Source organism: Lepisma saccharinum, chromosome 19 (assembly GCF_977018435.1).
Source record: "Lepisma saccharinum chromosome 19, izLepSacc3.1, whole genome shotgun sequence".
Classification (NCBI taxonomy): domain Eukaryota; kingdom Metazoa; phylum Arthropoda; class Insecta; order Zygentoma; family Lepismatidae; genus Lepisma; species Lepisma saccharinum.
Window position 1 is genome coordinate 33,223,589 of NC_139247.1, and position 27,836 is coordinate 33,251,424.

Genomic DNA, 27,836 nt, shown 5'->3' on the forward strand with positions numbered 1-27,836 from the left:
ATGTGGATCGGTGTGGTCTAGCACGACGTCGGCATTCCAAAACATCCCAGAGATGTTCTATGGGATTCAAATCAGGACTCTGCGCAGGCCAGTCCATTAGTGGAACGTTGTTGTCGTCAAACCACTCCCCCACATGCCCTGCAGTATGGACGGTTGCTCGGTTGTGTTGAAAGACACAATGGTCATCCGCGAACTGGTCTTCAACGGTAGGCAGCATGAAAGCTGTTAAAATATCAATGTAAGCTTCTGCCGTGACATTGCCATGTAAAGCAACAAGGGGGCCAAGCCCCCTCCTGGAGAAACATGACCACACTGTAACCCCGCCACCTCCGAAGTTCACTGTCGACACTATACAGGCTGATAGATGTCGTTCACCAGGCATTCACCACACCCACACCCTACAATCGGATCGCCACATTGTGTTCTCTGATTCATCACTCCACACAACGTTTTCCACTGTTCTATGGTCCAGTCTCGACGCTCCTTGCACCACACGAGGCGGTGTTTGGCATTTGTTTGTGTGATGTTTGACTTATGGGCAGCTGCTCGGCCATGGAAACCAAGTTGCCGCACCTTGCGCCAAACAGTAATGGTGCTTGGAGTAGATCCTGATGCAGTTCGGAATTCCTGTGTGATGGTGGCAATGGATGATTGGCGATAACGCTGTACGACCCTCTTCAACACTCGATGGTCTCTGGAGGACAACATGGGAGATTGGTATGCATGCTTTTGAGTTGTACACATCCCTTCACTATAACATTGGAAACAGTGGACAGAGGGATGTTTATGAGGGTGGAAATCTCACACACAGACTTCCTACACAAGTGGCACCCAACCAACTAATCATGTTGAAAGTCTGTGAGTTCCTCAGACCATCCCATACTGCTGTCTCACACTGTCTGCAGACTACTGAGTTCGCTGACTATGTGTTCCACGCGGTAGATGGCAGTACTGTGTCGCTCTCTATGATAAACACACGTATCGCGGTGTGTCCGGATACTTTTGATCACATAGAGTATATATATATATATATATATATATATATATATATATATATATATATATATATATATATATATAAATATGACACTATTTTCTCCCAGCTGTAGAATGATACATTTGTTACGATCTCATGGAGTCAAAACTCTTTCCTGATTAAAGATATGTTGAAGAAACCTTCACCACAGCATTTCTCGTGAAATTGAAGCCTGATTTGATCTAAGGTTGGAATTTTTCCGGCTTTGTCCCCGCAAAAAGCTGATCCAGGGTTCACCCAGCATCAAATCAAATGGTATCCGTTGATGGGAAGGGGTGTAAATGCGGCAGGAGAGTGGTGCTGATCACATCACCTCCAAGATGTCCGGCATCGAAAATATGTGAGGCCCTGCCCCCACATACCCTAAATGTGCCTTCATGGCACGGTGCTATATGCACAGGGAACTTTAACTTTACCTTTACCTGTATATATTGTATTCGTTTCTGTACGCCTGAGTAACTACGTATATTTTTTATATGTGCATATACGAACCCTCTACTATGTCAGTGGCTGAGGGCCTTCCCTAAAAGTTTGCTTGTCTCCAGCCCCCCCCCCCCCCACTGCGGGGTTTTGCGGGTTGTAGATCCGGCACTGGTCATGTGTTTTCTTTTTCTCCTCTCATTTCCTCTTCGCTTGTACAGCGGGATGCATAAGTATTACCAAGCAAACTCCATTACTTATATTCATACATTTTGTTGCATAAGAAGAGTTTCAAAAATTGAAACAAAATGCCTGTCAGCCTGTGTACAGTCACGGACGTTCCGAGCAATACTTGTATATTTCACTGTGCGTAGAGTTACTGATACTTCTGGGTGCTAACGATTCCATTGAAATAGAGTCGTTACAACTCAGAAGTGTCCGTGAATGTATCTGTGTGACTGGCGTTGCTATATTTCATTGTACTCGAATGTGGCGATAAACAGGATATTGCCCCATTCATTACACGCACGTGTTTCTACTTTCTAAACGTGTTTACTTCGCATTTCTGCCACTTTGGGCTAATCAGGAATATGAGGATGAGTGATTATATCAGAAATTTAACTCAATATGCTGACCAAGGCAGAAATTTATTTTATTATAAAACATAAACTAAACGTAACGTTTCAACCTTCTAGCAAGGTCTTCTTCAGACTCTGTACCAAGTACAAATGTTGGTATAGAGTCTGAAGAAGACCTTGCTAGAAGGTTGAAACGTTACGTTTAGTTTATGTTTTATAATAAAATAAATTTCTGCCTTGGTCAGCATATTGAGTTTTTCATATCATGGAAACAAGGCTTAATGGTGTCAGAAATTGATGAAGGGATACTCACAAAGAACACCCAGGCCTGGATTCGAACCCTGAACCCCTGGCCTCGTAGTGTGGCACATTAACTTCTCCGCCTCTAAAAAAGTATGGGTGCACCTATGCACCTTATCCCCAGCAAGTCGTCAAATTTGTACTCCGGTAAACTGCTGACTTGGGAATCCTGTAAAAGTTAAGGAAATTAAAAGCTTTCTCTGCTTTTTCCTCTTACAAATATTTTTATTTTACTTTTCATAATTTATTTACCTCGGTGTTTAATATACTTGGTTCATCTGATTAGCATACTATGACGTAAGAACCAAACCGTGCCACCTATTGACATTTACGTACAGAAACTAAACCTTTGCTGACAGAGAGAAGTGTAAATTCTTCACAGGGCTATATAATACAAAGTTGAAAGCAACGTTTATTTATTAGTAAATTAAGTCAGTCATTATAAACTGGTTTGTTAAACTTTTACAAACCAGTTAGTTCCAACACTAGCTAGAGTGGGAACCCTTATACCGGGTGGTCCAAAAGTCCCGGAACGGTCACATATCGTGAGAAATACACATGGAATCGGAAAACGAAAAAATACGTGTTGAATAAGTGAGAGAAAGCTATTCAATGATATCACACTTGATTCGATTGCAGATTCGAAATCTGCACGTCAAGACCTTTCAATAGAGTATATGGAAGGGGCGAAAATTTAAAATCGCCATATCTCCGTTCCTAATTGAGCTAGAAAAATGGTTGATAGCTCGTTGGACTCGGAATGAAGTCCTCTTTCCGATTCTACAATACAAAATAGGGGTTTCCATTTAAAATTTCACAGTTGCCTCCCGCCTTACCCCCAGGGGGCGGGGGTGGGGAATCAAGTGTGATATCATTGAATAGCTTTCTTTCACTTATTAAACACGTATTTTTTTCGTTTTCTGATTCGTTGTGTATTTCTCACGATATGTGACCGTTTCGGGACTTTTGGACCACCCGGTATATCTTTCATGATATTGTTATTGAGAGGAACTTTAGGGGATTGCGGGAATCGAAACAAATAGTGCGAAAATTCCCCATTCGCACCCCTATCCCACCCTGGCGCTTCCAATTTTGGATGTGGACTCATCAACGTATTAGTGTTGGTCCCAAATTTGCTTACATGGTAACAACGTGTTAAGTTTCCATATTCTCTGTATTTCAATAAATTGATATTATTACACGTTACATGTACTGAATACTGAGACCCGGTCGAGTAAGTTTAAAAAGCACAGCTGAAATAGAGTATAATACGTATGTTGGAATCATGATACAGTTGACTGGCCACACTGTGCAAGAGATAAGCTTGTTGAGCTCTGACACAAACACACAGCAAGCAAAGCAGCTACTGTTTGCAGAGGCGGGGAGCGACCTCCAGCAAGCTTCTACATTCGGCCCGCATGGATTTAACTTTGACCCACATTTTTCGCGGATAATAAGGAAAGAAGGCCCAGTCCTTGTGTGTGTGAAGCTATGCTGGCAGGCAGGGCTTTGAATTATTGATACGCGAGTGTAGTTCTTTACGAGTGGTTTAGGCATGTTCTTTTGCACCCAGAGGTAAGTTGCATTTTGCTTCATATTATGTAAGGGTTGAGGGACATAGGATAAGTTACATGCAATGAACGAAAAGACAGACCGTTAACGGTTACATAGCTAAGGTCGACGATTTAGTTTTGCTGACATAAAGGCTATCCTGCTGAGAAGTAAGATATTGTACAATTTACGTTACCTGTTATTTCTTACTTACGTGATCGTAGTAGTGTGCATCAATCTTGTGTTTCACGTTTGTTTTAGAAAGGTAAGCTTGATTGGTTGTTTTATGGTGGTAATAAGGAAGTATATCCACAAGGCTTTCAAATTGAATTAATTATCTTTCCTTCGCCAACATAATATCTAAATATGTTTGTTTCTTCTTGCTGTACATTTGCACAAATATTATTTCAGTAACGTGCGGAAAGTTGTCACACATCTCCAATTGCGTCAGGTTTTTCTATGTTAGAAAAAGCCCCATACGTGAATATACAATGTTATAAAAAAAGGGCAACACTGGTCAGGTCAGAAGAAACCATTCCCATTAAACATAAATTCAGTAGAGTTTTTAATAGGGGCGTATTTTATCTAGGAGTTCAACACATGTCGAACTAACCATTTCCCAATTCTAACCAACCTTAAAATAACATTTTTACATACGATAATTTACATACGTATAATTGGGAACCTACAAAATGTATATGAAAATTATTGTCGGTACGAGTCTGTGTAGCATGAAAGTCCTCATTTCGTAACGAAACAGAATACGTAGACGATTATTCCTTATTATAAACAAGATATTTAAATGTTTTTGTTGTACACATCATTGTTAAATTGATTATATATTTAAACAGTTGTGATGTAGAATAACAAAGTAATGAACGACGACAAAAATATTTTTTAGCAATATAGTGTGCTTCTGATCGGAGAATATTTGGCAGAGCATCAAGTTGAAATAATTATTAGAATTACAATTCCATAATATACCGCTTTCTATTTTCATAATTAAAAGCGAATTGTAAGCTACAATTATTATTTCATTACTTTCTTCACGATAACAATATATAATATAACTATTAAATAATATTATTATTACTACTAATGTTACATTAAAATAAAATCTCTATGATCAGTGTTGCCAACAACTCGAAAGTAAAGTTGCCAAATTAGGACATGAAATCCTCTTCAATGTCTCAAAATGAAATCTATTTAGTAAATATTGTCAGTCGATATATCTACCGGTTTATTGGAGCCAGGGGTGCCCATCCCCCCAGACCCTGGACGCAATACCCCCAATTATTTTTTTATAAATATAAAAACTGATTTAAATTTGAATGCAGTAATCTGTCAATTCTCGGCACACGAAATATTCGTTCTGCAGTTGTCTGATCTTAACCAAACATGGTTTGTTCATGTGACTGAATCAATTATAATTATTGTTTCACATATAGAAAGCCGTAGACAGTGAGAACATAATTTGGTGGCTCCTCCTATACTTGAATATACAGCGTGTCCACAATGAAACTCCAACATTTTGAAAGTCTATAACTTTTTCATTTCAGATTGTATATCTGTGATTCCGGAAGAAGCAGAAGCAGAAACTCAAAAAGTTTGTGGTAACGTTTTAGTGCGCGCAATAGCCGTAGTGCCGCTGCAACAATCGATTGTTTGAAAATGGAGATTCCAAACGAACGTGCACAGGTTGTGTGGTGGTATGCAGAAACAAAATCAGTTATTCAAGTGCAACGAAACTTTCGTCGTGTGTACAATTAGGATCCTCCGACATTCAAGACTATAAAGAAGTGGTGTGACCAGTTTTTGGCGACCGGCAATGTGCGGAGGTCATTCGAAAGGAGTCAACAGACGTCAGTAAGACAAGCAGCGAGAGAACTTGGTATGAAACGGTCGACAGTTCACACAGTTCTTCACTGCTTGTCTTACTGGCTTCTGTGGACTCCTTTCAAATGAACCTGTGCACGCTCGTTTGGAATCTCCATTTTCAAACAATCGATTGTTGCAGCGCCAATACGGCTATTGCGCGCACTAAAACGTTACCACATAAACTTTTTGAGTTTCTGCTTCTGCTTCTTCCGGAATCACAGCTGTACAATCTGAAATGAAAAAGTTATAGACTTTCAAAATGTTGGAGTCTCATTGTGGACACGCTGTATTTTCATTTTAGTAATTCATAATCAAAAGTTTCTGGATTTGATCTCAAGTGCAATATTTACTTCTTGCGACAAGTTAGAAATGCCCGTTTTACATTATCTATTTTTATTTTTTATCAGGTAATTTAATGCCTTACTATAAATGTAGAATATTTTGTGCAATTATTACAGTACAGGGAATATACAATACAGTATTGCCTCTAATAGAACAATATCGTTAAAATGCTGCAGCTGGAGGAAGAAATCAATCGAGGCAAGCAAAGCCGCAACCACAAATTTTTGAGGGGGGGGAGGGGGCAGTACCAGGAGTTTAAATGGGGCGTTGCGGATACGAAGGGCGAACTCGACGAACGTGCATTGTGAGGGAAATGCGTTTCAAGTTGTCAAGCACAATGTGAACTCCACAAAGGCTTTGGAAATCACGCATGAAACATTCCGATCTACTGTTACAAAGTTTTGTGAAGTTCTCACTGTGCCTAACAACTTGAAACGCATTTCCTTCACAATGCACGTTTGTTGAGTTCGCCCTTCGTATCCGCAACGCCTCAATTGGGCCAATAATAAGAATAGTAATAATAATAATGACATTAATATTATTATTATTATTGGCATTTTATCCTGGTATTTTTTCTAAAATGTTGAATTTCACATTAGCTAATAATAAAAAAACAAGCGCAGAAACTGTACTTTTGAAATACAAAAATGACGATTATAATTCTTTTTGTACATATGACATGTAACATTTATGTAGAACATATGTTTTACATGTACGTATGTAACATGGAGCGACGTAAAATAAGAAATTACATATGCAACATGTTAACACTAAATTGTGCACGTATTCAATGTTTCTTTAATAGATATATATTATTTAAATACATTACATAATTAATTCATACACCTCACAACAAACCTTTTCCTCCAAACAATTGATCATACATTTAAAACTATACTGTTCAGCAGCAACAGTCTGAATTGGTCTAACTCCTCTTTGCTAATTCCCAATGTATTACAGAAAAGAATAAAATCGCGAGAGAAGCGAGCAAGAAAATTTTTATATCCAATTTTTGCAAACTGACAACAATATTGATTTAATAGGGCGCAAATAATAATTTCACGAGGCACCATAGCATTCTCTCTTTAACAACTTTCTTCTTTTAGATCGTTTGGTGCCCAGGTCCGACTCCTGCCGCCCCCTAGCTATACCCTGTACCAGCTAACTGTAGACCAGGCGAACGAGAACGAGTCCCTGCGCAAGTAGTGACGCGAGACGGCTCCACCAATGAACAGTGAGAAGAACGGTATTGCGTAATAGACGACTGGAGTTACCCGCTTTCACAGCTTTGCTCTGGCAGCGTTGCCAACTTTTGAAAATGATAATACCGTACGCACATGGCAAACGGACAGTATTTTTGTCTTCGGGTCCGCACGCTTAGTTTAAGAATTTCTTTGGGAAATATTAACCCGACCCCCTTCACACGCACACATATATATATAAATATACACGCACATACACGCACCTGTTTTTCAAGGTTGATTATATATTTTAGCATTAAATTAATGGCTTGTATAGCTTTATATGCTAGTTAATCTCGAAGGTAAAATGATAGATAGTCAAAAATGTTGACAAACTACATCCTAATTAGTGTTGCCCACGAGACGAGACTTTGGCCTGTCTCGTCTCGTGAAAATGCTGTGAAATGCTGTCTCGTCTCGAAAATATTCGTTTGTCTCGGGACACATGATCAAACTCGTCTCGTCTCGAATTTTTAAAAGCCTGTCCCGTCTCGTCCCGTGGGCAACACTAATCCTAATAACGTAACAGACTAGTGGCGTATTTTAGATAGGAGGAATAGAAGATGAGATCACCTAAATGTCCTCGAATCGGGTAATTTGCGGTTGTATTCACTTGACTTAGGTGGGGGGGTGGGGGGGAACAAATTGAACCAGTGCCGCATTTAGTTGTCGGTGACTGACACATCTTGCTACATGTAAAAACCTTTGTTCAATCTATCTACAGAACTTGCAAGAATTATTTGTGTGCGAACACGTTATACAAACAATATTTACTTGAATTTTGTTAAAAGTTTGCAAAGTGCTCCCTATACAGTACTTAACAGCGGCGAAGATAATAAATATATATTGTGCGACGCCAAGGGTCCCGGGTTCGAATCCCGCTCGGGCTTGGTTGTTTGTGAATATCCATTCATCAATTTCATCACTCATCCCTATCTTCACAAATTAGCCAAGAGGCACAAAACGCGAAGTAAAATAAACTAAATAAATCAATCAATAAATAAATATATATTGTACAGGTATAGTATTTTTATAAATTGTTAGGAAGATATATCATCGAGTGAAATCAATAAAACATCAGAGAATGCAGGAGCGAAATGCTGAAAACTAAAAATAATGAAGTGATCCTTTTTTTTCTTTACAAAGTGTATCATCCATTGACTTCTGTTGCTTAGCGCAGTTGAGTTCTTGACTTTTCGACAGTTCAGTTAATCAACGCTTATATATTATGTAGAGTGACGTTTTTACTCTTGCACATTTATGGCCGCTGTAAGTAAGAACCATTTGCAAACACGCACTGTTGCCAGACGCAGTTATTTTTATCGTATCCCTTCCTTCTTGTAAAGAATGGATAATAAATTTTCTTTTCATGGTAAGGGACGAATATGTCATTTTCTTCTTTATATATAGCGCAATGAGTTTCGGAATTATGACTCTTGAGTTGGAATCCGGACTCACCTTATGAAATTTCTCATTGTATTGGTCAATTTTCATTGATTGAATTAGGTTATTTTACGTCGCTTTTCTGCCACTTTTGGCTAATCTCGACGATGAGACTGAGTGACGACATGATGAAATTGAAGGGAAACTCAAAGAACTTTCATGTTCAGGCCGCGCGACCCTTTGTATCGTTGCGCGCTGTGCTAACCACTCCGCCTCGGAGGTAGGCGGATGAACTTTGATTTTATGGTATTTTATTCGTTTCCGGTTTCGACTCCTGGCCTGGGCTTGGATATTCATTTGAGGGTGTTCTCTCATGAATTTTATCTAATCATAATTCATCCTCGTCGTCGCGATTAACCCAAGAGGTACGTAAAATAACATAAATGCAAGATAGAAAGTTATGCACTTTATTTTGCCTGCATGCCCTAAGAATACTCGATGACGTAGTGGTAACGCTGTCCTCGTAATCAAGGGGTTCCGGATACAATTCTCTGTGATGGTACATACTGGCTCGGATACCACTTTGAACTCTAAGCCCAGGGCCGATTACATATCTGAGTGGGACTTAAAATGAGCTTTGACGTGAAGTTCATGCTCTAGAGGTGCAGGGCTGCGACTGTTCAAATAACATGAGCAGTGAACGGATCCAATGTTTGAACCTAGATGAGAACGCCCAAATCAACTGGTTTAGAAATCTGTTAGTTCATTGAACTCTCCAGCCTACCTATTGCTTATTTTTAGGGGATCAGAAGAAGGTTTATTAAACTCTTCTTGCCTTGACTCATTCTCACCCAACAGGCTGGTAGGTGAGATGAGGCCTGCTCGTAAAAGGTTTATTTATGATTCCAATGCTTGAAAATCAAAATCAGAATATGCACAGTGTCTGCCTGTGGCGCTTTTGTTCCTCGCCGGGAACATTTGAAATCATTGACCTGCAGCACAATAAATACAGTGCGTCCATTTCGATCTTCAGCCGAGAGATCGGGAGAAGCGTGGCGGGCGGCGCTGGCGGAGATGCCGACATTTGCGGCCTGTAATGCTCGCTTATTTTTGTGGACATACGCAGACATTTATATAAATATTGCAAAACGAGCACTAACCTGTGTTATAATTTATCATCTGTAATTCATCCAAGTTCTGCCCTTATATACACAAAAAATACGCTTTAGAAACGATGTTAAGAGCCACAGATAATAAAACATTTTAATCATAGTTTTGACCAGTAACGTCCTGCTTAAGTTTATATCCTTGAAAGAGTTTTGTGGCGATGGGGATCGTTTGGAGGTTTCGAATGTGCAACACTGTATCAAGATTACGCTGCAGACGAAACCGTTAAAAGTCAATGGTGTTCGTGAGCTTCCTTGCAATCCGAAATCTCCGAGCTAGAGTTTTTTTGTTCCTTTGCGACAGAGCTGTGAATATCGTGGCGAGCAGATATAAACCAAGAGCGTGTTAATTTCGTACTGTGCGCAAGAGTGTTATTATTGGTTACTTGCCGTTACTTGTTTGTGTTACTGCAGTGTGTATGTGTATTGTGTCAGTGAGAGGATTGGAATGCCAGCCGCAAGGTTTACGTTACGAGGGGCTGATATGTTCTCGACCCGACCCAGAAGGACTTTAGCTACAGGCACGAAAGTTTCAGGCTATTCAACGTATTCTCCCCGAAAGTCTACACACTTGGCACTTGGTGGATATCAGTTTGAACAACTCGTATAACACAGGTTAGTGCTCGTTTTGCAATATTCATATAAATGTCTGCATATGTTTATAAAAATAAGCGGACATTACAGGCCGCAAATGTCGGCATCACCACCAGTGCCGCCCGCCACGCTTCTCCCGATCTCTCGGCTGAAGATCGAAATGGACGCACGGTACAAACTTACGAACCAGAAATGATTACAATTTTGGTACAATATAACAAATTTACACAAGGAAATTGCTTATCCAATATCGAACATTTTTATCTCCCTTTTCTTCCTGTACTGCTGACCTTCGTAAATATTGGACTGTTGTGATTGAGCTGTATGATATTATGTATAATCAAGCTACGAGAAAGAAGAACAAATATGATCAATAGTCTGTTTATCAGGTAGAGTTTGTTTAGGAGCCATGTTGTACACATATTAAACCTCGCTTTTGTGTTTTAGTTTTATGTAGAGAATGTATTTTATTGTGTCTACCCATGTTTATCTTGTACATAAGCATTTTAAAGCTTTCGAGGAAAGTTTCAAGAACGGCTTCCTATGCGTTGTGTATAATTTCCATATTCTCAGCCATTTTGTCGTCTTCTGAAGACTCATTCACTTTCACTTGTGTTCTTTCAGGTTCAGAACAAATAATTTGTTAAGGATGATTCTTTATATACACAAAGATGAGATGCACTGTTTTTAAACTTTCACCTTATCTTCATTCACCAATCATATTCCTTTCCAATCAAAGACAAGCACAGGTCTATATCATAAACACACGCGCAAACATGGCCATTGCCAAAAATATTTGTAGGTTTGGTTTGAGTTGGTGTTTTAAGTCCACTTTATGCACAGTAAGGCTAATCGGGACTGGACCTACAGTTTAAAGTGGGATCCGAACCACTTGTGCCTCCACCGGGTATCGAACCCGGGACCCCTTGATTACAAGGCAATAACGCTACCACTGCGCCATGGGGGAGGCCCAAATATTTGTAGGAGGTGGGGATAGGACCGATAAAACTTGAATAGAAATAATAGTTATTACCATGGTTGTGGTTACTATCATACGATAATTAATAATAAAATGTAGTAAAAAAAAATCCAAATGTATTACCTTGCTATTCGATCCACCATGATGAGTGAATATCCAAAACATCTGTTTCCAAATATTTTTAACGTTTCTACAGCCATTGTACGGAAATGCATAGTCATAACTTTTTGTTATTAACTTTAAATACTTTTTTTTTAAAAAAAAAAGCTTTGTAAAGCTAGGACGAAAATTTAGTTTTAGTTGTGTGATCTCTCACACATAGATCTCATTGTTGGAATTATGAAAACTGTTATGCTATTTATTTATTTAATTAAATGGTAGAATATGAAAACAACCAGGTTTCTGTATTTTTCACTCGTTTTTCTCGATACATTGCACGCTTTACTTATTCTGTTCCAATATCATCCAATTGAACTTTATTTGTGTTATTTTAAATAAAAGTAACAAACTTTCTGCTTCTTTAGAAATTGAAATGAAGGTTGACAATTTCCAGGGGGGTCGACGAACCTGTTCGACTGAAACCCTTCCGACGCCTATGTAAAGCACGCTGTGAGTTTGACCCAGGCTTGTTAAATCAATTCAATTGCGGTCCAGGAAAGAAAATCAACAAGTGTAAATGGGTTCTGGACCGTAATGAACCTTTTTATCTGTAAAGAATTTCAATTCGGTTAAGGAACCTTTTTTCGGGATGAATTGAATTACAGTCCAAGAACCTTTTTTCCGGATGAATTTAAATACGGTCCAAGAACCTTTTTTCCGGATGAATTTAAATACGGTCCAAGAACCTTTTTTCCGGATGAATTTAAATACGGTCCAAGAACCATTTTTCCGGATGAATTTAAATACGGTCCAAGAACCATTTTTCCGGATGAATTTAAATACGGTCCAAGAACCTTTTTTCCGGATGAATTTAAATACGGTCCAAGAACCTTTTTCCGGATGAATTTAAATACGGTCCAAGAACCTTTTTTTCCGGATGAATTTAAATACGGTCCAAGAACCATTTTTCCGGATGAATTTAAATACGGTCCAAGAACCATTTTTCAGGATGAATTTAAATACGGTCCAAGAACCATTTTTCCGGATGAATTTAAATACGGTCCAAGAACCTTTTTTCCGGATGAATTTAAATACGGTCCAAGAACCATTTTTCCGGATGAATTTAAATACGGTCCAAGAACCATTTTTCCGGATGAATTTAAATACGGTCCAAGAACCTTTTTTCCGGATGAATTTAAATACGGTCCAAGAACCATTTTTCCGGATGAATTTAAATACGGTCCAAGAACCTTTTTTCCGGATGAATTTAAATACGGTCCAAGAACCTTTTTTCCGGATGAATTTAAATACGGTCCAAGAACCTTTTTTCCGGATGAATTTAAATACGGTCCAAGAACCTTTTTTCCGGATGAATTTAAATACGGTCCAAGAACTTTTTTTCCGGATGAATTTAAATACGGTCCAAGAACCATTTTTCCGGATGAATTTAAATACGGTCCAAGAACCTTTTTTCCGGATGAATTTAAATACGGTCCAAGAACCATTTTTCCGGATGAATTTAAATACGGTCCAAGAACCTTTTTTCCGGATGAATTTAAATACGGTCCAAGAACCATTTTTCCGGATGAATTTAAATACAGTCCAAGAACCTTTTTCAGGATGGATTTAAATACGGTGCAGGAAGATTTTTTCAGGATCAATTTAAATCCGGTCCAAGTTCCTATTGATATGAAACAATACGCAACTTGGAACGAATTTAAATTGTACACTTCACAACATCTTATTTGACCGCCCTGAAAAATTTCAAAGTCCGGAATTCGTAAATTTGGCAGCATAGCGCTTCAGAGCCAACTAAGAGTAGCCAATTTTGCAACATTTCTTCTTCCTGAATGAAAACGCTCGTGATTTTTTTTTCATTCTTTCACATTCCATAAAGTAAAGATACCCTAAAGCAGTAATAAAATATATGAGTAGACAAAAAAATGTTAACTAGAAACACGAATGTTGAAAATATTTCAAGATTCTTCGTTCTGAATTTGAAAATAGGAAAATATATGTGCATTGTGCAACACTGAACAGGTTCTCATCCACCTGGAAAGAATTGCGGTCACATTTGAATGCAAGAAGGCAAATTGATGATGATTTTATGCGAAATGTTTAGTAAAGATACCTTGCACAACACCAAACGATTCTGCAAAGTGTGTCTTTTCCTTGGTTCTTGGCGAAAAATGGTTCGAAACTCCGGCACAATGTTGCTTCATCTGAGATTAACGTGATTTAACGAGTTCTTTGTTAGCAATCTCCTGGAGTAGTTGGTTAGATGACAGCACTTTCGTTTTTTTACTCTTTTCGTCAAGATCGAAACATCGTAGGTTCAAATCCCACCCTTTCCTTATTATTTTTTCCTTTTTATTTACCGAGTACGAAGTGTTCTAATAACGTAATATAATATTATATGATATTACTGTAAATATTTATGTGATGCATGCTCAGTGGCGGCGATTGGGTTTCAAAACTGATGGGGCAAGGTGGGGGAGTTCAAGGACAGTTTATGTCCCTTGGTAGATAATGTTTAGCATAGTGCTGGGTCATCTGCCCCTCCACACTCCCTAATCGTCGCCGCTGTGCATGCCTCAAGTAATGCTTCTACTAATGTTCTTAATCTTTCAGTGATTGGCAGGATTTTAGGAAATACTTTTCCTTTCATTCAGCTGTTATACGTTAACACATATTAAGAACTTACATGTCAACTTTGTGCATCAGGAAATGCTGGACATAAATCGCATAATTATCAACGGAAATATCCGAGAAACATAGATAAGCTTTCTCGTCCAAAGCCGTTTACTTCCCGAAAAATATTTTGCAAAGAAGTAGGTTTGAACCCATGACCTTCCATTCCATAAGCAAACGATCCCCTTACACCACACGGTTCACGTTATTTTATGCACTCGGTTCGGATCCCACTTTAAACTGTAGGTCGAGTCCCGATTAGCTTTACTATGCATAAAGTTGACTTAAAACACCAAATCAACCAATTCATCTCCTTTCAGAGTGGGCCTTCTATGATACTGTAGTCGGCCAGCATCCGAAAATACAGTTCTGCTTCGCGTATACCAGAGTGTAATTGCATTTAATATTGTGACTAATTTTACTTTAAAACTACAGATTAAAGCGATAATAGTGTCCAGAAAAAGAACCTCAAAGTAGATCTTCACACAAAGTATTTTAATCCATTGCCAAACATTTCAGTTAAGAATAATATTATGCTTTTCCATTGACCGTATTTTCGATTCATGGTGAATTTGCTAAATGGACCATGTCGAGAAATCTAAATATGTAAGTTTTACTAGTAAATGCATTTAAAATGCACGTAACAACAGGGGAGGAGAAAAATAAACCTCAAAAATAAGTAAAAATGCAACAAAAACTGTTAATAATACTGACAAATAAACTAAAAGCCAAAAAAGGCCGAAAAATGAAAAAAAATGTAAAATAGAAAGTGTTTTCCCGCTCTAACTGAAGGGAAACGGACATGATATCAGGTTTAGCATTGTTTTTAAGGGTCAGAAAAGAAGTTGATTTTTCATCAACTTCCGGACCCTAATTAGTAATTATGACCATTGAAAAAGTTGGAGGTAACTTACTTAAAATTTTTTGGCTGAGGGATCGTATCGTCCCATATCTCCTCTTCATAATAAAGAAAAACATCAAGTTCATATTTCGAAAATGACTTGGAGTTTTCCACCACGAAAATATGTTTTTCATAGTTTGAAGTTCGTTAGTATTATCTTTCAAGGTTTCCATTGTTTTAATTTCACAAACACATATTTTATATTTCATACGTTCCACTCTCTTTTCATACAGTCTTTGGAAAAAAAGTTAAAGTTTCTTGTCAAACGGGTTCTGGTTCAAATGACTCCTTTTCGCTCTACTGTTCCTACTTTAAACAAACAACAAAATACTTCGTAACTAAACGATTGCTTGTTCAAAACACGGAATTTTTACACAATTTACAAAATATGACAAAACGCCAATAGACATGTTCATCATTTTTCCCTTTCAGCGTTTCTCGAATTTATCTGAATTCGTTTTCTCATGAAAATTGCCATGAGGAAATTATAGACATGACATTATGTGTGAATTGGTTTCTTCAAACTGGTAGCAAATTTTAACATGAGCTACCTGGAGAAGAGGTAGCGTGCTTGATTCTTACGAGGTCGTAGGTTCGATTCCCCACCTAGGCAGGATTTTTTTCAGGAGTATATCGTTGGGTGTAAAGTTTATCCGCCGTGCTAAGAAGTTAACATTGGTCTCTGTATTTCACGAGAGGAAAGGAAATAGTAAGAAAAAGTTGTTTCGATGATAGGAGGAAGTCACATGCCACGTGGAATGCGCAGAATCAAGTTACATAGAGCTAAGTCTGTAATGGTGGTTTCGAATATTGCAAGGTTAGTGCGGAAAGTTTGTTATATCTGAAACTCGTACTTTCTGTTCAAGGAAGACAAACATTTTAGATACAAAGCAGTGAGGAATTAACCATCATTATGAGGTTTTAAATTTTTTGTTTGTCACTCACTATATAAATACTTATTAGTAGTTTCTTATCGAATCAGCCTTCGTCGCAATAACAATTTATTTATGTTAATTAGCGATTTACTATTACTTTTAGACGCATAGTAAGATGGTGGTGAGGGGATTGACAACAGTCATTACAAAGGAACGGACATAAAATTACCAATCTTAGCAATTTGAACTCATTAAACGCTCTCCTTCGTTACAGTACTGCACTACATCACTACTTAACATAACTGTATATCTTTTTTTAGTATATCGAAATCAAATAATCAATATTTTAGTTGTCAGTGAAGAACAAACAATACATAACTTAAATAATATTACATTTTGCATCCTGAATACATATATGTGATTTGTGAATTAATCATGATGTGTGTGTTAACACAACATATGAACAATAACTAAAAATAAAAGTTTTAACTTTAAATCCTGGAAATGTTCAACTTCTAAGGGGAAATATGCGCAGAAGGGACGTGTGCATCGGATTCATTTTTTAAATATTCTAATATCAACGGTATCTGTTCAGCAAACAAAAAAAAAAGAAAGAGGAGAGGGTGGGATTTGAACCCGCGACCTTTCACGCTTGATGAAAAATAAGGATAGCAGCGCCTAACCAACTGCTCTACGTTAACTTAATCACGTTATACCCTTAAAAACATGTTGACGTTTATGAAGACTCCCACCTTCCTGTGTTTCAAGCACATTTTCTCGACAATTCGTGTAAAATATATGTTTTTGAGAACTGTTCGATATTATGCAAGGTATTGTAAATAAAATGTCGCATAAACTCCTCACAAATTTGCTTCTTTCTGCACAAACTTGATGGCAATTTCCTGCAGGTGGAGAAAAACTCAAATCAGTGTTTCAAACCCCTCAAATTTCAAGTCGAGCAAGCAGAATCTTAAATATCCTTCAAGGTTCTTTTTCCAATGTATTGTTTCTATTTGATTGTGTATTATAATAGCGGTTTATAGTTTCTAAGTTCATGGAAAGTGTTAAATTGAAAACCTATCACCGCAGCGTTTTTCGTCTAGTGGAAGGACCTACTCAAAGTTGGCTACTCTCACCTGGAGCTGAAGTGCAATGTTGCTAAGTTTACGATTTCGGGACTTAGAATTCTTTCGGGGCGGTCAAATAAGATGTTGCGAAGTGTACTAGAAAAAGGTTCCAGTCCTGTTGGGGAACCCATTAGAATTTATTGGTTCCTGGACCTTTAACAATCCTGGTGTGACCCTCTGGCGCTCAGAAAAATAAGTGAATCATGTCATGACGGGATTTAACCGATAAAACGTCCAAGTGGGAATGACTCTGTGAAATCAACACTGACTGACTGAAATAAAATCGATTACAATGTGATAATGTTCGACAAATGACCATAGCGGCTCCTTTGGAATGATGTCACCTTTTGTGTATATTTCTGATTTTCATAATCGCAGCTCAGTATCTCCAATGACGTGTCCAATTTCTTGATATTCTTTGGTAGTTGTTCCATTGTTAAAGTACGCCTTGCGTTTCACATAGCTCCAATGCAAATTTCCCGGCGGTGTCAATTTGCAGGGTAATTGTTTTCTCTGTCTGGTGCTCATGCAGACCGTAATAATGACGTATGCTTGGCGAAACGTGGTTTTCACAGAAAACGAATTACCATAATACATTTTCGCGATATACACGTGTTGTTCCACTGAGTTTGACTGCATGACTTCATTTGTCATGGCCTACAGCTGAAGATCGTTTTATCCGAACAGATTTCCAAATGGCAACCATTACCAGAACGCACCTGGTGGCTTCTACTGGGAAAACTCTATACATTACGCCTTCCTAGCGATTTAATTTTTAAGAGATTATCAAACACGTTTCGAAATCATTGTGCTAGTTCATTGAATTGATTGATTGATTGGGTAAAATTTAGTTCGCTTTTCTGCCACTTTTGGCTAATTGCGAAGATGGGATCAGTGATGATATGATGAAATTGATGAATATACACTCGGAAAAAGCATATATGCCCAGGCCGGGATTCGAACTCGAGAACCCTGCCGCCGTAGTAACCACTCCGCCACAAAGGCCAGCTGCGCCACGTCTTATGTGAACAAAAGTATACCGACAAGTTCCGTAACAAGTATCGTGTGAAGCGAAAACTAGCAGATGGGTAGCCAGTCCAGCGCCAACTAGGTAATTCCTACTGGAAATCCAGTTCCGTGTGATTCGGCCTTTAGGCTTGTTGCAGAAGTTTGCGCTGTTGCCACGTCGGAGCACAGTCCCGTGTGTTCGGAGATTTAAGAGAATGAAATATCTCGTTGTAGCGTTGGTTTTTGTAATCCATGCGATTCAAACTGACAGTATTTGCTCGTAAGGGAAGGGATGACCCAAAAGTGCCGGTCTGACGCTCGAACTAGGCAACGCAGCCCGGTTGACGTTGCCACACAGTGCGCGGGAACCAGCAACTTTTGTCCCGCTCTCGCTTTGCTTTTCTCATATGTGTGGCACCAGCGCAATTCTGCCCAGACGCCTATTTTCATGGACGTGCGTTTAGTAAATAAATTTTAAGGTGAGAAATGTTTGCTCAAGACTTGGGGCTATCTGAGCGTTGCTCCTATGTTTTAACATGGTGACATTGAGACAATTGGGGAAATACTTGGGCAGCGGCGGCGCCAGTATTTATCATCTAGTAGTGCTGAGGGGGCGCGGAGTGAAATTTATGGGGTGCCATGTTGAAAATGAAGAAAACGTGAAACATGCATGCATATTTTAGCCACTTTTAATAGGCATCTATGATAATATGCCAATGGAAAATAATACTATCGACTTGCTTCACGTTTGTTTGATGTTAGCGAAACAACATGTTTGCAAATTTGAAAGGAACAGCTTGTTCAAGGAAGGCCAATGACATACATGGATGACCGGAGGGGCAGGCCATAAGGGCTATTTTCACCCTAATAGTGTTGCTGTCTCTTAAAAAGCACTCCTTCAGTTTCAAGTTATGTCCCTGCGGCGCTCTTATAATAATTGATATAAATTACTTGACCGTAGCCCTCTTGCCCCCTTCTGGACGTCCATGATGGGATACATCACGTCTAATTCTCCAAATAAGTGGTCATGGAGTGTAAACTTTCAGACTTTCGTTACAGGCTTATTGAACTATGTAGTGAAATACAAAACAAAGTCATCCTTGCAAGCCAGGGGATGTGGAAGAAAATTAAGGTGTGCACAAGCAGCCATTCGCACCCTCTGGCGCCGCCCCTGTTCTTGGGGAATAGCAATATGGCAAACCGTATGGATATAATGCAAAGTTCCAGAAACACAAATGTTCATATTTTGAGCATCTATCATCAAACCACCCTGTATGCACCACACAAAAACACACTTTTTGAACAATTGCAATACAAAATTCAGATATTAATCAAATGTTAAATACGTTATCCAGGTGACAATAACTGCTGAGTGTTCAGTTTGTGTGCGTTGGGTAAATAAAGAAATTGCCACTAGGCAACAACTAGATTTAGTGTTTTCCGTTGAATGTAGGTTGTAAAAAAAGGGTGCTGAAAGGGGTGTGGAAGAAAATGAAGGGGGTGCGCAATCAGCCCTTCGCACCCTTTGGCGCCGCCCCTGTTCTTGGGGAAAAATTGCTAGCAATATGGCAAACCGTATAGATATAATGCAAATTTCCAGAAACAGAAATGTTCATATTTTGAGCATCTATCATCAAACCACCTTGTATGCACCATACATATTACGTGAAAGAAATTGTAACCACAACCCATCCGTTAGGTACCACCCTGTGTTGAATAAAGCGTTTGTTGTTTACATTGGGCATAACTGCATGCAGCAGGGGTGCCCATCCCCCCTAAGGCCAATGGCGCACTCCTCAAAATCATGTCATGCGTCCCCCCCAAATCATATCATTCGCGCCCTTAAACCATATCGTAATCCACACAAAATATTTAATTACGACAGCGTGTCTACCGAAAGTAACTTTTTCCTTAGCTTTACTCAACATTATAATTCAGCTGCCCCTCCTGCCTAAACAGAGATGCCATCGCTCAAGACCACCCCTAAAATCGTTCAACATAATCGAGAATATCGTGTGGATCTCACTTTAAACTGTAGGTTCAGTCCCGATTAGCATTAGAGTGCATAAAGTGGACTCAAAGCACCAAATCAATCAATCAAACAATCGAGAATATCGCTCGTCTTGTAATGCAGCTTTAGTATAAAAACTTCATATTCATCTCATTAAAGCGCGAAACACACATCGTAGCAACAAATTATTGCGAGCGAAGCGAGCAAGAACATTTTTACATCCATTTCTTTGCAGGCTTTGAAGAATATTAATTTAATGGGGTGTCAATATTTTCTTAAGATCCCGAAATATTTAGTCTTTTCCTTTTCCAGCTTCTCCTTTGGTAGATTCGGGGTCGAAAACGTGTGGATGCCTTATCACTAAATACAGTCTCCAAAATGTAATGTTGGAACTCTCTCTCAACTACAGAAATCCCTTGACAATCTAAGATTTAACACTTTATCAAGAGCTTTCTATCTCCCCCTTTAAATTTCATACTCAATCCTACCACCAAAATTTTCATGCCAATTTTAGACTTACTGTTAATATTGAAGAGTGGATATTGCCTCCCCAAAAAATTAATTCTGTCTCCACACCAGAATTTCAGCAACAGTCTGACAATAGTAATACACAAGAATTGGATACCGCCTTCAATTTAATGCTCAAACCCCCTCTAACAAAAGTACTCGCCATAATTTAAGGCATAGAATTGGATACTGTCCCCCCAAAGTTCAATTCAGAATCCCCCTCAGAAACCACGTGTCAATTAAGGCCTAATATGTACGAGTTCGATATTTCCGCCCTGCTTCCGATAATGCCCTAAACATTTTCATTTCTTCATCTAATGGATAAAATATGGTGCATTTAAGGTGTAAAATTTTTGCATATATTTTGGAAAATATATAAATGTTGAATTTTATATTTTTTGAAGGGAAAAAATCCCCCCAAAAAATCTTGATGGCGCAACCTGCGCAATAAAACCCCCCTGTGGGCACCCCTGGCATGCAGTGTCCGCTTCTTCATTCGATCCTGGACCTTCAGTATCGACCCAACAAGCTGATATGAAAAGCTAATTGTTTCGGAGGCTCCGAGGGTTAAATTATGGCCCCAGAGCGTTTGTTTGTTTGCCTGGCTTCGGGTGGCGCAGATTGAGAGCCATGAATGTTAACAGCCGTTCAAATGATGCTCTACTCCTGTTACCAGCCTTGGTTGTGTCGTTGTTGATTATTTATTAACGTTTAGGTAATGTTCAGTTCTGGACTGGAGAACGGCGACAGAGAGCTAACGATCGCAAGGTTTGGATGGTCGAATCGGGTCGTTTCATGTTGTAAGCATTTTGGCAATCAGAAAAATATAATACTTTACATCAAAATCAATATGCAAATATAAATGTCCAGTTGTTCAGGGAAGTGATAACAAAGTTTTGTAGCAATACAACTGATTCCGAAACAATTTATACAGTGGCGCCAACTCATAATGTGAGGCACCCAATAATTTGCCTACTTATTTCCTCGCACTTAAGGAAACAAAATGTTTCATCATTATATATTTAAATACTGGCTGTATCAACCTCAAATCAATAGGTACGTGGGACAACCCTGGGGGGCTGGAGCGTGGTGCTGATCACATCACCTTCCAAATCGCCGCGATCGAGAAGGTGTGGAGCCCTATCCCCACATCCCCTAATGGCACGGTGCACGGGGAACTATATCTGTTATCAAAATATTTTATAATAATTTGTTACGTCTGCAATAATGATAGTACTCAATACCCTGGTCACATCGTTATTATGAAAGAAAGGGAGTATAAGGGCTGATTATTAGGATATCGATCGTTACGCACTATAAAGACACTCCAAATAGGCACACAAAGAGCACTGAAAAATAGAAAATAACAGTGATTATGAACAACTACAGATTTGTCATTATTCTCCTCGATTAGGCATTCAGAAAGTAGTTTTCGAAATAGGCATTTGTAACTAAAATAGGCAAAAGATGCCTACAAACAATAGCGGCGATTGAATTTCAGAACTGGGCTGGGGGAAGAACAATTTATTTTCCCTTGGTACATAAGATTTAGCATAGTGCGGTGGCAAAGAGTGAGAGGGGGGCAACTGCTCCACGACCCCACCTAATCGCCGCCACTGCCTATAAAATACATGCATTCCTCTCAGAGATAGCCTGAAACTGTTTTTAAACGTAAGAGCCTACATTTTCTGACCAAGAAACAAAAAAAAAAGGCATTGTAGAGTAAATCCTCAGCCTATTTATGGCATCATATATTATTGCATAAAATTATGAAACAAATATTCAGCATACCTAATGATTCTCAAAGGTTGGCTCCACTGAATGAATATTAACCTAAAGAGATAGAAAAGCTACGTAAAATTACCACGTGCAAATAATATATTTTTAAGGAATTTTTATTTTCTCCTGGATAATGTGTTCTTATCACGATTACAGTCGCAGTGATCATTAAATTAAAATTGTTCATTTCTTGGTTTAATTAAAGTACCTTCTTTCCTCCACTAGGTTAACCACGACGTTGAAGATCAAGAACGAAGAAAAATGTTACAGGACTCCTGTTATCTATCTTTCTGTTACGTATCTTTCGGTATACGTGCTTAAATGTTTGTATTGTTATTTACTTCTGAGATATTGATTGTTGACTTTTGATTGTTGCCTTATCTTCCCCGTCGAGATACTTTTGTATCACGTCAGGTTAGTATAAAAAACTAGATATTAGTGTTCACCGAATTTTATAGTAGTGTCCGAGAAATCGATATGAATTGATTGCTTTCCATTGTTGTCTAAAAGAGAAAAATAGCCTGACTGTTCGAGAAGATAGGTATCGCATTAGACTCTCTACTGTTTGACTCCCTATAGATCGAAGGACCGACCTTGAAATAATCTGTATCGCATTAAGCTGACATTTGCTAGGTCTTCAATCGTAGACAATTTTAGATCTTCACATTTGCTGTTTCCTATAGCTCTTTTCAGTTCTTACGGCGGGCGCTCTAGAATCTGGCAAGCGAAGTGGGGATCGGGGAAGCGACCAATCCAGCGCGATAAGAATCGCAGCAGCCTGTAGAACGAGGTTCACGTAGTAATTATTTCTGCCACGTCGTATCTCGGCGCCACTGCTGTTGTCTGGTTGATCTGCGGCGAATTCTCCGCTTCCCACTTCCCTTGCCAGCTCCTAGAGCGCCCGCCGTAAGAACTGGAAAGAGCTATAGATATCGAACAGAAAATTAGTTGATGCGTTGAGCTCTAATTTGGTAGGTTCTGCCAGTTCAACAAAATTTGTTTTTATATCTCTTGAAATTTCTGAGATACCGATAGTTGACACGGACAGACGGAAGAGACAGAACTTTGCTCATGGGTACTTGTTTTCAGCTTTTGCTGATGAGTACCCTGAAACGAAAAGCTCTGAATTTGATTTTTACTAGGGAAGTAATTTAGTAGTTTGGATACCATTCTAAATTGTAGGTCCAGTTCCGATTAGCCTATCTGGCAATAAGTAATAATATTAATAAAAATGTACGGCCAGGTTCACCATCTGCTTGTCTCTCACCTAAACATTGTCAATAGTGACGTTTTCAATGGAAAGTTTTGGAGATAGCTACAATCCAGCACGTACGTTTCACACAGACTAAGCAATCAATTAGCTTAGTTTGTAGTATAATTGAGTTTGCTGAATATTCAGTGCATGCCTAGTCAGCCCGCTCTAATTGTGTAAGAGCGCTCTCGAAGGCACGTGTGGAGAGCAAAGTGATCAATGACACTGGAGAGCTGTAAGAGAGGAAGGCAGGAGACTTCGTCGTTCTCGTTCGCTGGTGTCCATAGAACAAGCGAGTTAAAGTTCGATTTAGTATATGCTACGATTACAAGTTGTAGGGGAGGCTGGTGATAAAGGATACGAGAGCAAGTTGTTACATCCGATTTATTTCAGAGTTAGCAGAAGGTAGCACCTTCTTATGACTGTTACAAATGTACAGTCACCTGCAATAAAAATGGGACATCTACGTAGAACCTGAAATATTTGTTCCCCTTCTAGGCGTTGTGTGTGTTGTTCATCTCTACGGCGATAAGTTGATTTTAATAACAAATTTTCAAAGGCAACTTCTACCACCGCCGTACACTTAGGCAACACACACAACGCCTTGCAGGGAAGCGAGTATTTCAGGATCTAGGTGTACAATTTTTATTGCAGGTGACTGTACCTTTGTTGGTTTGTAGTCTTGAGTGAAAATTCGAGATATGCCCTTCGTTTTCTGTAAAATTATATTTTGAAATGTGCTTTGGTTTGATGAAAAATGTTGAAGAATGCTCCTTACCTATGCAAGTGATATAAGTGTTTGCAATGTCCTATATATCCGAGGTGTTTTTCTCTTACAACACGATTTAAAAGCACACTATTTTAACTGTGTACTGTATTCTGTATTCATTATTTATAGTTTTGGATCCCACTTTAAACTGTAGGTCCAGTCCCGATTAGCCTTTCTGTGCATAAAGTGGACTTTAAACACCAACTCAATATTTATATTTTTCCACACACGAACAACAGATTGTAAAATGATTAAAAAATCATTATGTACATCAGGAGCTTGAGAATGTGAAAAATTATTTTTTGTAAGGTAAATTCATGTAATCAGGGTGGCGACAGACCTGGAAAACCTGGAAAACCGGGAAAAGTCAGGGAATTTGAGGTGTCAAAAAAAGTCAGGGAAATGTCAGGGAATTTCATCTTCATTGATTTTTTAATTTTTTTTTTAAATTTAAAGATATCGTTATGGAACTCTGCACGGGAGCAGGAAATCTCGTTCGCAAGTTTCGGCCTCAACTTTTAGGCCTCTTTTATGCGCAAGACAACCATGGGGCCAGAAATCAGTGATGGCAGGAGGAGAGAGTGAGAAATTTCTCTCGCCCGGGCTTCTCGGCAGGAATTTTAAATTCGAACACTCTTTGGAGGAAAATTGTTATAATTTACTTCGGATAACTTTTGTTTTGCAGCTAAAACATCAGAGCATGCAACCGTGCACAATTCTGAACGCCAGACAAAGGAAGGGGGCTTGAGGGCACGACCCCCAAATTTCAATGGAAAAATAAACTTAAAAATCTGTAGTTTTCCCCTTCTTGCCTCGCTATTTTGGGGAGAAAGGAGAACCGGGATGTTTTCCACCTATTCAAACTTCTCCGGCACCCACCCAGCATCATATGAAGCTGGTATCTTGAGGAACCTTTGAGGGATAAATGTAGCCAGGAGCATGGTGCTGATCACATTATCCCCACCTTCGGCCGTGATCAAGAAAGTGTGGGCCTTAACTCCACACCCCTATACACCTTCATGGAAAAGTGCAGGCGAGCACTTTACTTTTACTTCCTCAAAAATCTGTTCCAACATATCAAACTGTCACGAAAATATGTAGACCATGTGACCTACAATTTAAAATAATAGTTTAAAAGCACAATGGAGTATTAAGTTTCGGTATATCTGGCAGATAAATGTTCTAAAACAAAAACGCGAATTTTGCGAAACGTAACACTAACAAGTCAAAAAAAGATAATGCCAATTTTTGGTGCCATAATATATCGGTATCTGTCACGTGAGATTGATTGATTTTAATTTTTTGGGTGCGTCGCCACTTATGGTCATTATGCACCCTTCAGTATATACGGGGAAAATTCCATTATCTAAAATTCTTACCTTAAAATTGAGAAAGGGGTATGGAAAATAACTTTGCCAAAATAACTTTCAAGATATCAAACTCTCACGAAGAGGTGTAAGCCATGTGACTCACAATTTGAAACAGTAGTTTTAAAACACCATGAAGGTATAATTTCAGATATTTGTCAGAAAATGCGCTAAAATGAAAATGGGAATTTTGGGAAAAATAAAAAGAAAGAAAATACACCAATTTGAAAAAAAAAAAAATATATCAAAGAGTCTGCCGATTAGGTATAAATAAAACAAGAATATCAGTTGTAATTTATTGCATTAGTAACAGTGAGTTCTAACGTAATTTTCGGCATAATCACCACCGTTGTTCTGGCATTTGTCGTAGCATGGCACTAAATTTTGTATATCCATGGTATATGTGTCTGACAGCAAAGACTGGAACTATTTCTACCTCAGTGTAGCTGTCAAATCCTTGCCCTGCCAGAAACCTCTTTAGTTAAGCAAAGATATGAAAGTCGGTACATTCAAGGCCAGGGCTGTTCAAGGAGTGGTCCAAGATCTCTCACCTGAATTGATGCAAAGGACCTGTGTGTACTCAGCTGTATGGGATTGTGCACATTCGATTGGCCTTCCGTGAATTGTCTGCACCATAATCTGACTATCACTCACAACGTCCGGTCTGCGCACCTCACACGATTGCTGGTGGCTCTGTGCCAAATTCTGAGCGTGCAATTTAGGCTACATCGCAGTCGGTGGGAGACTGTGTGAGAGCTGAAATCTTTAACCTAGAACTGTCCTAAAACGGCTGCATTGCAACTGTACCAGATTACAACTATGTACATGCCACTTCTTCCTGCCTGCATGTGTGTGTGTCGCTCTCCGACCACTAGTGCTGTGTATAGGCACCATTAGAGCTTTTTTTCAGGATGTCCCTCGTATATGAACTTTCAGAAGCTTTTATTATTAGTGTTTTCCTGTTTTAATGTGTGGTTAGCTAAATCAGGTACTTATACAATGCAATTCTATAAATTCCTTGTGTTAAATTTCTAATACCTACATACCCTTTTCGTCAGCATTAATGGTATAACTGCATGTTGTCAGTTTCACAGTACTTCACTTGGATATACTGTACTGAAGCAGAAATCCCATTGATAATGTAAGGAAATATGACACTTTATTTTGTTCGATTCAATTGTTTCACTTATATGCAAGAGTTAAGTTCTTTGCTTTACAGAGAAGAGAGAAGTAGCTTTATGCATTGAAAAATGAGTCTGCACTCATGGTTTTTGCAAGCAGAGGGTTCCAAACCTCAGTGAAAATATCAACATATAATACCGAGAATGTATAAGGAGACTGATAAATTACAAATTGTATTTCTTAATCAATCTCTCTTCACTCTTATCTCATTTAGTCGTAACTTTAAAAATAATCAAGTATTTTATTTTAAACTTACTGCGCATGACAAAATTCCGTAATCCTTCCGTAGCTTGTGAATTGTAATAATTTTCCAAATTCACTATTTTGCAGTTTGAATTCAATTCATAGAGAATAGAGAAATTAAGTAATTTTCATAGAAGGTAATATTGGTACTTAACAAAACCATACGTGGATCTGTGTGAGTTTATTATTTCCATTTGGAAAAACATCGATTTTGTTTAGTTTGTAATTGTCAGGGAAAAATGTAAATTTTGTCCTGGAAAACCTGGAAAAGTCAGGGAATTTCATTTCTGCTTGTTTGTAGCCACCCTGTGTAATATAAGCCCTGAGAATAGGATGGTAAACCTTTTAGACTGATATTCGCCGTTGATAATGCCGAAAAAGGTATATACCAATGAAATATTACTATCCTGAGAGCAATATCAGATTTTAAACTTTATTTCTAAACGTAACGGTTTCACACTCTATGTGTGATGGTGTGTGTGTGTGTCTTTGTGCGTTCGTTATGCTTCCTGTGTTACGGCCAGGGTTGATAAGGTAATTTACTCGTTACGTCTTTT

At 38.6% G+C, this 27,836-nt stretch overlaps 1 protein-coding gene across 1 annotated transcript in view; it reads left to right on the top strand.

Annotated features, from left to right (window-relative positions):
- The first annotated feature begins 3,715 nt into the window (after positions 1-3,715).
- Pde6 (phosphodiesterase 6) overlaps positions 3,716-27,836 on the top strand; it is a 649,430-nt gene continuing 625,309 nt past the window's right edge. Inside the window, exon 1 of the mRNA XM_083140787.1 lies at positions 3,716-3,909. The gene's annotated coding sequence lies outside the window, so the exon portion shown is untranslated. The remainder of the gene's footprint in view (positions 3,910-27,836) is intronic.